This window comes from Meleagris gallopavo, chromosome 7 (genome assembly GCF_000146605.3).
Source record: "Meleagris gallopavo isolate NT-WF06-2002-E0010 breed Aviagen turkey brand Nicholas breeding stock chromosome 7, Turkey_5.1, whole genome shotgun sequence".
NCBI classification, from domain to species: Eukaryota; Metazoa; Chordata; class Aves; order Galliformes; family Phasianidae; genus Meleagris; species Meleagris gallopavo.
In genome coordinates, this window is record NC_015017.2 from 19928788 (window position 1) to 19938561 (window position 9774).

Here is a 9774-nt window from a genome sequence, read left to right on the forward strand (position 1 = left end):
CAACTCTCTAGTAAGGCAATGTCTAGGAGTCAAGGGAATATTCCCTCAGGCTCTGGGACCTGTCCTGAAAGATGAAAAACTGGCTCAGGCATCAGATTGCTTTCTTTCTTCTGCATCTGAACAGACACACACATTACAAATCAGCAACAATTTAAGATAATGCAAGGAGAAGTTTGCACAAAATCTTCTTCTTTCCAGTAAGTTCTCTACCTGATTTTGTGTATGTTGCCTATGAGTATTATTGCAAGATTTGTTTTAAAGTAGTGCTTCCTTTCTGAGAGTACAGGTTACCTGAGTTCAGCTTGTATGTGGAATTAGAACAATTGACATTCGTTACTTTGATTCTTTTTTTTTCCACTGATTTCATCCCTATTCCTTCAGATTGTCAAACAAAAATAGACAACCTCATTCAAATAAAGAACAAAAAATACCCACAAACCAAATTCAAACAAAACTGAAACCACACCAACTGCCTAAAAACAGCAGTAACTAAAAACCTAGAAAGAAATCCTGTATTTTGTGATCAGCATCTATCCCATTAAGAGCTGTGAGAAAAAGGAAATATTATTGTTTATATTTAAGGTATTTCGAGATCCCTGGTTAGCGAAAGGCTGAGAAATATCCTCTGGAGTGCAGCTATCCTAGATAGATATACATATTCAAGAAATGAATACTGGGCTAGATCCCCAGCGTGAAGTCCAAAGAGCACTGTTAATGTAGGCTAGGTAAGGATTTGGCACAGACAAATACATGAGTATACAAGTGCCACAGCTCACCGGGTGTTGTTACAAAAAGTCTGTCTCTTGCTGGCATTGACTTTCAAAAACAAGCTGGCTTAGCACCTCTGAGTTTATAAAGATCACACAGCAACCTACATGCTATCAAAGCTTCAGGAACAAATAAATAAGCGGCTTATCTCTCAAGGTCTTTCCCCCTGATTTTATTATAAGTGACAATAGGACCAAAGTTGTAAAGCAGCAGCAGATCTTCAACCCAAATATGCGCTGTGTGTTTTTTCACTTTGCCTGAATCTGCTGTTGGATGATTTTCTTCAACAAATTACAATATTAGGTTTTTTTAGATGTGTCAGAGCTTTGAAATTAACTCTCACTTTTGTTCCACAATGCAGCATTTTTCACACATCTGCTTCAGGAGAAATGAACCTCCATTGGCACACACACACGTGGTTTAAAAAAGAAATGTCAGTATTATGGAACTCTTTACCTGTGTGCTGCAGTCTTTGCAGAACTGCCGGTGTCTACACAGAGAATTCAGGGAAGATCCATAGTATTTTAACCTTTGAAGTAGATACCCTGAATGACTGAAAACCAAGTAATTTCACTACTCCCTTGAGAACCGTAATGAAAACCTTAAGGCAAGGATTTGCCTGCTGTCTAAGGTAGGAGTATAAAATTTCACATAGCAAAGGTGACAAGAAAATAAGATTTTTTAACTACTTTTCTACTGTCGTTCTTCATCAGCTGTGAAACAATAACAATCATACTTTTGCACTAATTCTCTCACTCCAGCAAAATCCATCTGTGAAACTGATGGGGATGACTGAGCAGAAACAACAGGCAGCCAGGCCTTTTCAGCGGGAGGGAATCGTTATAAATATGAATCACATGAATTAATATAAGCAAAAGGACTACTTTTCCCTAGGATTTAATTCAGCCTCCACTACCCAGTGTCAGAGTCCCCTCTTTCAGCAGCTCTTTCACTTTGTGTGCAGTGAGTAGGCTGTGCTTTTGTTTCCTGCCACGCAATGCTGGATAGCCCTAAAGTACAGTCAGCAAAGGCACAGGCTTGAATAGATTGTGATGGAAAAACTGATTCTTTTTTTTTTTTAGCCTGCTTAATTCATTTGTGTTCTGTGTCCAAAAGTCAGACAGGAAATTCATGGGCTGTATTTAAGCTATTAGTGATGTGTTTAGGCCATGATTAAGCATAAACTCCCATGCCTTTTTCATTTTTCTTTTGGTTTCCTGCTGACCTATGTTATCCTTATTCTCTGAACACAAGCATATCTGGGAGCTTTCCCTGGTGGCTGCCCCTGCTCTTGCAGCATCCATGGCAGGGTTTTGGTGGGAGGTCTTGCAGGAGCCCCACTGATAGGCTGCTCCCTACTCCTCAGTGCAGCGCATAACCAAACGGTGCATAACACACACAGACTGCATGCCACAAATTTCCTCCTGCCATGTCATCATTCATTAGTATCTGGAATCACTGCTGCTGGCTTCTGCAAATGAATGCAAGAGCCCTTGGTAAGTTAAAGTAAACAAAGACCCTTGCTGGCTTCCAGATGGACTATTGCCTGCCACCTGAGGAGGGAAGGAATATGTTACTACCTCAATCAGAGAAGAGTGGCTGCTGTTACTCACCTGAATTAGACCACTTATTGTCCTATCCCTGGTTGTGGCAAACTGTACATATGTTCTCCAGATGGCAGATTCCCATAGTTATTATTCTGGAGGCTGCATGAACATGATGAGCCTGAGGAATTCGTCAGTTTGTATCCACTCTTTACCCTCAAATCTACTCATGTGTTAACTGAAATACAATAGCACAGAGTGATACCTAATGATTTGAAATATGGTAGCCCAGCAGCAATAATGTGTTATTAGTCACATTGCCAAACATTTTTTTATTGAATATCTCAGAAAATCATTCCCACATGAAAACCACTCCATCACTGATAGCTTGGCTGCCTCACCAAAATACAGAGTTAACAAGCATTTTCTTTCTTCCAAGTCACTCCACATCTTACTGATCTATATATTCTTGACACATTTTTCAATGTTAAAATATGTTCTATGATATCACAAAGTGTTAAGCTTATCTGAAATTACAGATTCAAGAAAAATTAACAAAGTCTCAAGTTCTAAGATGAAACCTATGTGTGACCATATGGGTTGATTCTGGTCACAGTAGAGTATCTAGAGTATCGTATCTTCATTGCTGATGTTGATGATGAGACAAAACAGTCTCAGAAAATCTGGGGAGGTAACTGTGAAGGGTGGGCATAGCCCTTGCAGTAGAGATTCAGGTCAGCCAGACCGATGGCCTTAGAGACTGGGCTAATAGAAACCTCAAAACCTTCAACAAGGGCAAATGCAAAGATCTAGGGTGAAGCAGTGCTGTGTTGGTACAAACTAGAAACCTACTGAATGCATAAGAGCTCTGGGAGTATGGTGGATGGCAGATGTGTGCACTTGTAAATAATACAAAGTACACCCATGGCTAAGATGTTGTGTTACCAGCAGATGAACTGAGATTATCTTCCTCCTTTACCTGGAACAGATTAGTCATCACCTGGAATATCAGGTACAATTTTGGGTTGCCGTTATACAAGGAGGATGTTGAGAAAGTAGAAACAACCTTGTGGAGGACTCCCAAGGATAGAAGGGCTGTTGTGCTTGACCTAAGAGCTGAGATAGAGAAGACTGGCTTTGTTGAGACCAGCAAAAAAGAAGCTAGCAGAACCCTGCAACTGGGAAGAGGTTAGAGAGCAAAGCCATACTTTTCTCAGTCATGACAGATAGTTAAAGAAAATATACTAGATCATATCACAGTGATTGAACCCTGTTATCTGGACAGGCTGGGGAATTTCCTTTTTGAAGCTTTTCAAAACTATCAAAACTTGTTCTGGGCTTGCTGATATGTCTATTTGAGACAGGAGGTTGGACTAAACAATTGCCTATGAACCTTCTCTGCAACTGTGGTTTTTTTGTTTGTTTGTTGTTATAAATCACAGCTACTTAACTTGTTTGAGAACATCCTGTGAGTGTTGTCTTATATAAGGCTTCGGGTTCTGCTTCATACTCTCAAGCATCTACATGTGGCAAACAAACCTAAACACTTTTGTCATAACAAAGCTAAGGGAGAAACTTGTCTGTAGACATACACCATTGTCTGAAAAAATTCAATCTATGGATAAAACATCTTAAGCCATCATTTTTGTCTTGTGGATACATTTCTGTCCCTTGAATATGGTAGTTTACACCAGTGTCAGCACTGTTGTCTTTGTTTCCTGTAGTAAACCTGCTGCCTGCCTTGGTAGTTCTCAGTGAAAAAAAACATTCCTGATGCTAACACTTAGCTATTTGAATGTGTAGCTAAAATGTTGAAAGATTTCACAATATTGTAAAGAATGCCAGAAAGTTGTTTAAAGTTATGAAGGAGTTTCTCACTGAAGCAGATTAAAACTCATTGAGAGATTAGAAAAAACTCAAAAAACAGTTGTTCAGTTTCTTCCACAGCTATGTCTCAAACACTGGAACTTTTAGTGTTTCCAGTTGTATATCTTTTGCCTTTAGAAGTTCTTTGAGTGCAATTTTAAAGCTGTCTGATGTTTTCCTTTGCTGTGCCAACTGTTGAAAAGTAGTCTGGCCTCATAAACATGCCAGTACAAATGAAAGAGTGCTAAAGTGTTAGTCCCATGGGATCTCACAATAAAAGGGATGGAAAACTCATCCTTGAGGTCCAGCAATCAGAGAACGTGCAACCACATGGACTTTTATAGCTCTTACTACTTGCAGTGATTTTACTATATCCTTAACTTTTGATGCAGAGATATTAAAGCAACCTTGTACAGGTGTGAAAATACCTCACTTTCCTGAAAGGTAATAAATATCATGTTAATCAATGGTCAGTTTCTTCGTGATACGGCAGAGCCACACTGTTATGACAAATGGCTTTAAACAAGTTCAGTGCTATAATTATGGAAAAGGTTACATTGTTCTACAATTATCCTTTTAATCAATCTTGCAGGGTAATCATCCTGCCGAAAAATCTGTTTCTCAATACCAGTTTCATTATCTAGGTGATTCTCATCACTAATCATTAGAGTGTGATTCACTATATTCTTAACAACTCCTGTTTTAACTTTAAATGGGTGATTAGACTCAATATACAGGATATTACCTGCACTATCGTCTTGATAATACATTCTCCTTTCCAACTGTCAGACCATCTCTCCACTAATAAATGTAAAAAAGCTTTTCTTATTAAGATTCTTTTCCATAGTAAATCATATTCAAATGAACATTACTAATTAAAGAGAAGGAGTGAGTACAGTTCTTTCCCTGATGCTCCATCTTTCCAAACATTGCATGGGAAAGCCAGGGTGAAACCAGGACCCTCCAGGCTGACCTGTAAGGTGAGCATAGCTGAAGTAAAGAGTATGAAGGTAGTGGTTTCTCTTGGATTTTGAGCTTTCTTTGACCTGCCAACATAAGAAGGTTTTGTATAGAAATAGGACTGTGTTTTCTTCTGTTGTGAGGGTTGCCAATATGTAAAGAGCTGGCACAAATCTTTGTTCAGCATTTGAAGCTTCTTTGGAGACTTGTTGAATGTATTACTTACTGGTACAGATTATTCATCCTCTTCAGCTTGATATCTGTATCTACCATGTTTATTGACCTCTTGGTTTATGAAAGCTTTGGTATTAATGTTAAGTAAGAGTAAGAAAATTTACATTTTGCATTTAATACTTAAGTATCTGCGATCTCAGCATGCCAAATAAATGCTGCCTAGGCTTCCACTGGACCCCACCTAGCGATGCAGAAAGTGGTTGCAACTTTCCACTTAAAAGCAAGTCTCAATTTCTTAGGAAGGTAGGTCTCTTTCCAATTTAAAAGATAACTATCTAAATTTGCACATAAACATGAGTAATAAATATTTATGGCAAGCTTTTTGGTGTTTCGTTTTTTAAGAACTTGAGGTTCTTTCTCAAGAGAAAAGTCACTAGAATTACAGGATTTGATTACATAGCTTAATTGTAAAGTTCGTATTTTCTTATAAACCTTCCAGTTCTGACTGTTACGCATAGAGAAGATTCAGTCCTATCCAGAGCCTGTTTAACTCTGACCGTGACAAGGTCCCTGTTGTGAGGGTAAACTGACTTTGGAGATGATTGCTTCTTGACACCTTGCCTGCCACTTTTGTGTGTAGATTTATGTACTATACATTTTCATTGAGCATTTAACCCTGAATCTTTATACGAGCCTACCATAAAGCACATGCCTATCATCCAGGAAATGCTTGGCAACAGTTTTCCTAGACAGTAGTCATTTAAACATGAAGATGAATTAATTGTACTGAATTTCTAATATCCTTGGATAATAATTTCTGCCAGCTGTAAAACAAAGTTTAATTAATCTGTGATATTTTCATATTCATTTGAAACACTTTATTAGTATGTTTAGATTTTTTTCTTCATTGCTGTTTTTCTTTGTCTTTTTTATTGTTGATTTGTTGATTTTTTTTATTTTTATTTTTTGCCTTTTGTTTTTGCTCCTATCACAGTGATCTACAAAATGGAAATGTGAAAAATAATCATGCCAGAAATGATTTAATCAAATAAGTCTTACAGTCGTTGATTGGCAGGAGCTCTGCCAATATACTTACTACCTGTGAGAATAAACAATGAATGTATGTTTTCATTTACTGCTGGGCTCTGCCCAGTTGCTACTAAAACAGACAAAGGTCTATGCAGAGAGAAAAAAACCGACTCTGTCACAATGACTTATACAAGCTTAAGCAGCAGACTTCCTAAACCAAGACTTATCACTTCAGGGTTATTTCCATGTGACCTGTGGAGGATGCCCATGAATAGCAGGAGAAGACATGCCGTTTTCTCTGCTGTAGGGCTGAGCCTCTCTGTGCAAGACTAGAAGGCAGTCCTGGGTGTTGTGAAGTAATCATTAAGTTACACGCTTGTCATTTCTTGTACATTCACTCAGAACTAATGCACATCACTTTTTCCAATTATAATCATTCCACCATTTAACAAGCACAAAAGGCCTTAGATTCCAATTTGCCACTGATGCTTCACTCTCACTTGCTTATTTCTTGGCATTTAGGTCAGGCTAGGTTGTGCACAGCTCCAATAATGGGTTATATTCACCCTTCATACAGCAAACTTACAAATGATGAAGGCTACAACAGCTGGTCTCACAATGTGGGAGCGGATCATTTCCACTGGTATGGTAATTTCACTATTGATAGGTTTTCTTCCAGTTATTGTAAATACATTTTATTTTGTGGGTTTCTTAATGCTGAAGCCAAACAGAAAGCACATGATGATATAGAGAATACCGTCCTTGACACACTTTCTTGCTTGCTAAATCAAAGTTTCTCTAGCAAGCTTGTCACATTTCATTTAGCTTCTCAAATCTTTCCACAGTTAAAAGCAAACAAAAAGCCCCCAAACAAAGCAAGAAGCTGAAAAAAAACCAAAAACCCAACAAAAACAAACTACTAAATCACAGCTGGTGAAATCTCTAGTCTTTAATCTTAGTTAGCTTCTCACTAATGACAAGTAACTGTGATGTTGAATCAGCCAGGCGACATGTTGATAAACAAGCTTTGGTTGCATATTAGCCAAGAATTAGAAGAATCTAGTACAAATGTAAAATATATTTTCTCTTCTTTCTACTGAATATCACCTTGTTCTGCTAGAATGCTTTACAAATTCTGAGCTCGTATCTGTTGATCTCTGCATCAGTGTTCAGCAGGAATGGGAAGCAAAGATGTTTTCACTCCTTTTCCTTTGCTGCAGCCCTGCCCTTGCCTTCCCTGCACACAGGCATTGGAGGAGCCTAAATCTGCTGTTGGTAGAACAGGCAGTCCTTGCTCAGTGGTGAAGCAGAGCTCAAAGCTGCTGTTTTTTGGGGGCTGGTCCTGTCTGCTTGCCCAGTCACAAATCTTAGAGAGGGAGAGAGTGATGGTGCAGACTGCCTCAAAATTCCTGAAGGTACATTAATGCTGCCCAATGCTAGGCATTGGGCCCCACTTATGCCCCTTATTTAAAATAATAACAATAATAATAATAATAACAATAATAATAATTTCATCTATCATTTATTCTCTCATAAGTGACCTCTGGGAATGCACAACACAAAGTGAGTGCCAGTGCCTAAATGAACCTGAGGGCTGCTCTCAGCAGAGATCTACCATTGCTCTATCTGCAGTTGAGTATAATGCTACATTCTTAGCAATTGGATTTCTCATTGTAGTTGTATAATGGGACCACATTTCTGTCCCACTAGTCTCTTTCCATGTCTACTCAAGGGAAGGACTGTTTTCCACTGAATGGCTGATGCTGTGTTTGAGCCAAAGATCACCTAGGATTACCAAAGCAATTGAATTCATAGAATCGTAGAGTCATTTGAGTTGGAAGAAATCCTCAAAGGTCATCTAGTCCAACTTCCCTGCAATGAACAGGGACACCTACAGCTCGAGTATGTTGCTCTGAGCCTGGTTCAGCCTGACCTTGAATGTCTCCAAAGATAGGGCATTCATCACATCTCTGGACAACCTGTTTATTGCAGTGCCTCACCACCCTTATTGTAAAAAACTTCTTCATCATACCCAATCTAAATCTTCCCTGTTTTAGTTTGTAACAATTTTCCTTTGTCCTGTTGCAACAGACCCTGCTTAGGAGGCTATCTCCTTCTTTCTTATAACCCCCCTTTAGATACTGAAAGGATTGTGCTTGTGTTATGTCTTTTGACAAAAGGCTGTGAGCCAGTGGCTGTATGCAGGCATCAAAAGCAGAGATTCTCTCTGGGCCTTCTGACTGTGTGGTTTTAGGACAAATAACAGAGTCAATAGAGATAAGTTTGGGCAATTGGTGCGTTTGAAACCCATGCACTGTTTGATGTTCATACACTGTCAAGTCCCTCAGGTTTCTCTGCCTTGATCTTTACATCTCTAACGTTGAACAAGTGACATTTACTCATTGTGTCTGGGGAACTGTTTAAAGTTTTGAGTGCTTTGAATAATAAAATAAAAGATTTAATAATGATGGTACTCTGTAATTTAGTACATAATGGTAAGAGGTGTTGCCATTTCCAGTAAGTAATCTAGCTCATTGTATTGGCTACAACACTGTGGCTGGACAGTGTTAATTTTCACCTAATAATTTTGTTAACAAAATATGTAATTTTTAAAAAGTGATTGCTAGAATTGAGTTTGGGAAGTAACTTACTGCTTCTTGCTTAGAAGTCAAATTAGTTTGTAATTCACTGTAATTTATTTTCTGAGAAATTTTCTGCTTAGAATTCAGGGAATCATAGAATCATAGAATGGCCTGGGTTGAAAAGGACCATAATGATCATCTAGTTTCAATCCCCCTGCTGTGTGTAGGGTTGCCAGCCACCAGACCAGGCTGCCCAGAGCCACATCCAGCCTGGCCTTGAATGCCTCCAGGAATGGGGCATCCACAACCTCCTTAGACAACCTGTTTCAGTGTGTCACCACCCTCTGTGTGAAAAACTTCCTCCTAATATCTAATCTAAACCTCCCCTGTCTCAGTTTAAGACCATTCCCCCTTGTCCTATCACTATCCACCCTCCTAAACAGTAATTCTCCCTCCTGTTTATATGTTCCTTTCAAATATTGGAAGGCCATAATGAGTTCTCCCAGAGCCTTCTCTTCTCCAAATGAAGTCTAAAATTTGGTGTAGCTTTTTGTATAGCTTCTTGTGTGAAAATTAGTTAAATACAAATGAATACTGACATGCTAAGTGGCAGTAATACAGTTACTATATGTGGTACTGTGTATTTATCACTATAGAATTTATAGATTCATTTTGTTCTACTTGTAGGAAGGGGAGAAAAGCTGCATAAGGGAAGTTAGATTGTGGGAGATAGTTTGTCTGGAGTTCCAGATGCTCAGGGATTTCTTGATAAAAGATTTATGTTTGAATTCCTCAAATTAAAAAAAAATCTTTATAAGCTTTCAAAACTCTCTGAAGTTTTTTGTCTATCA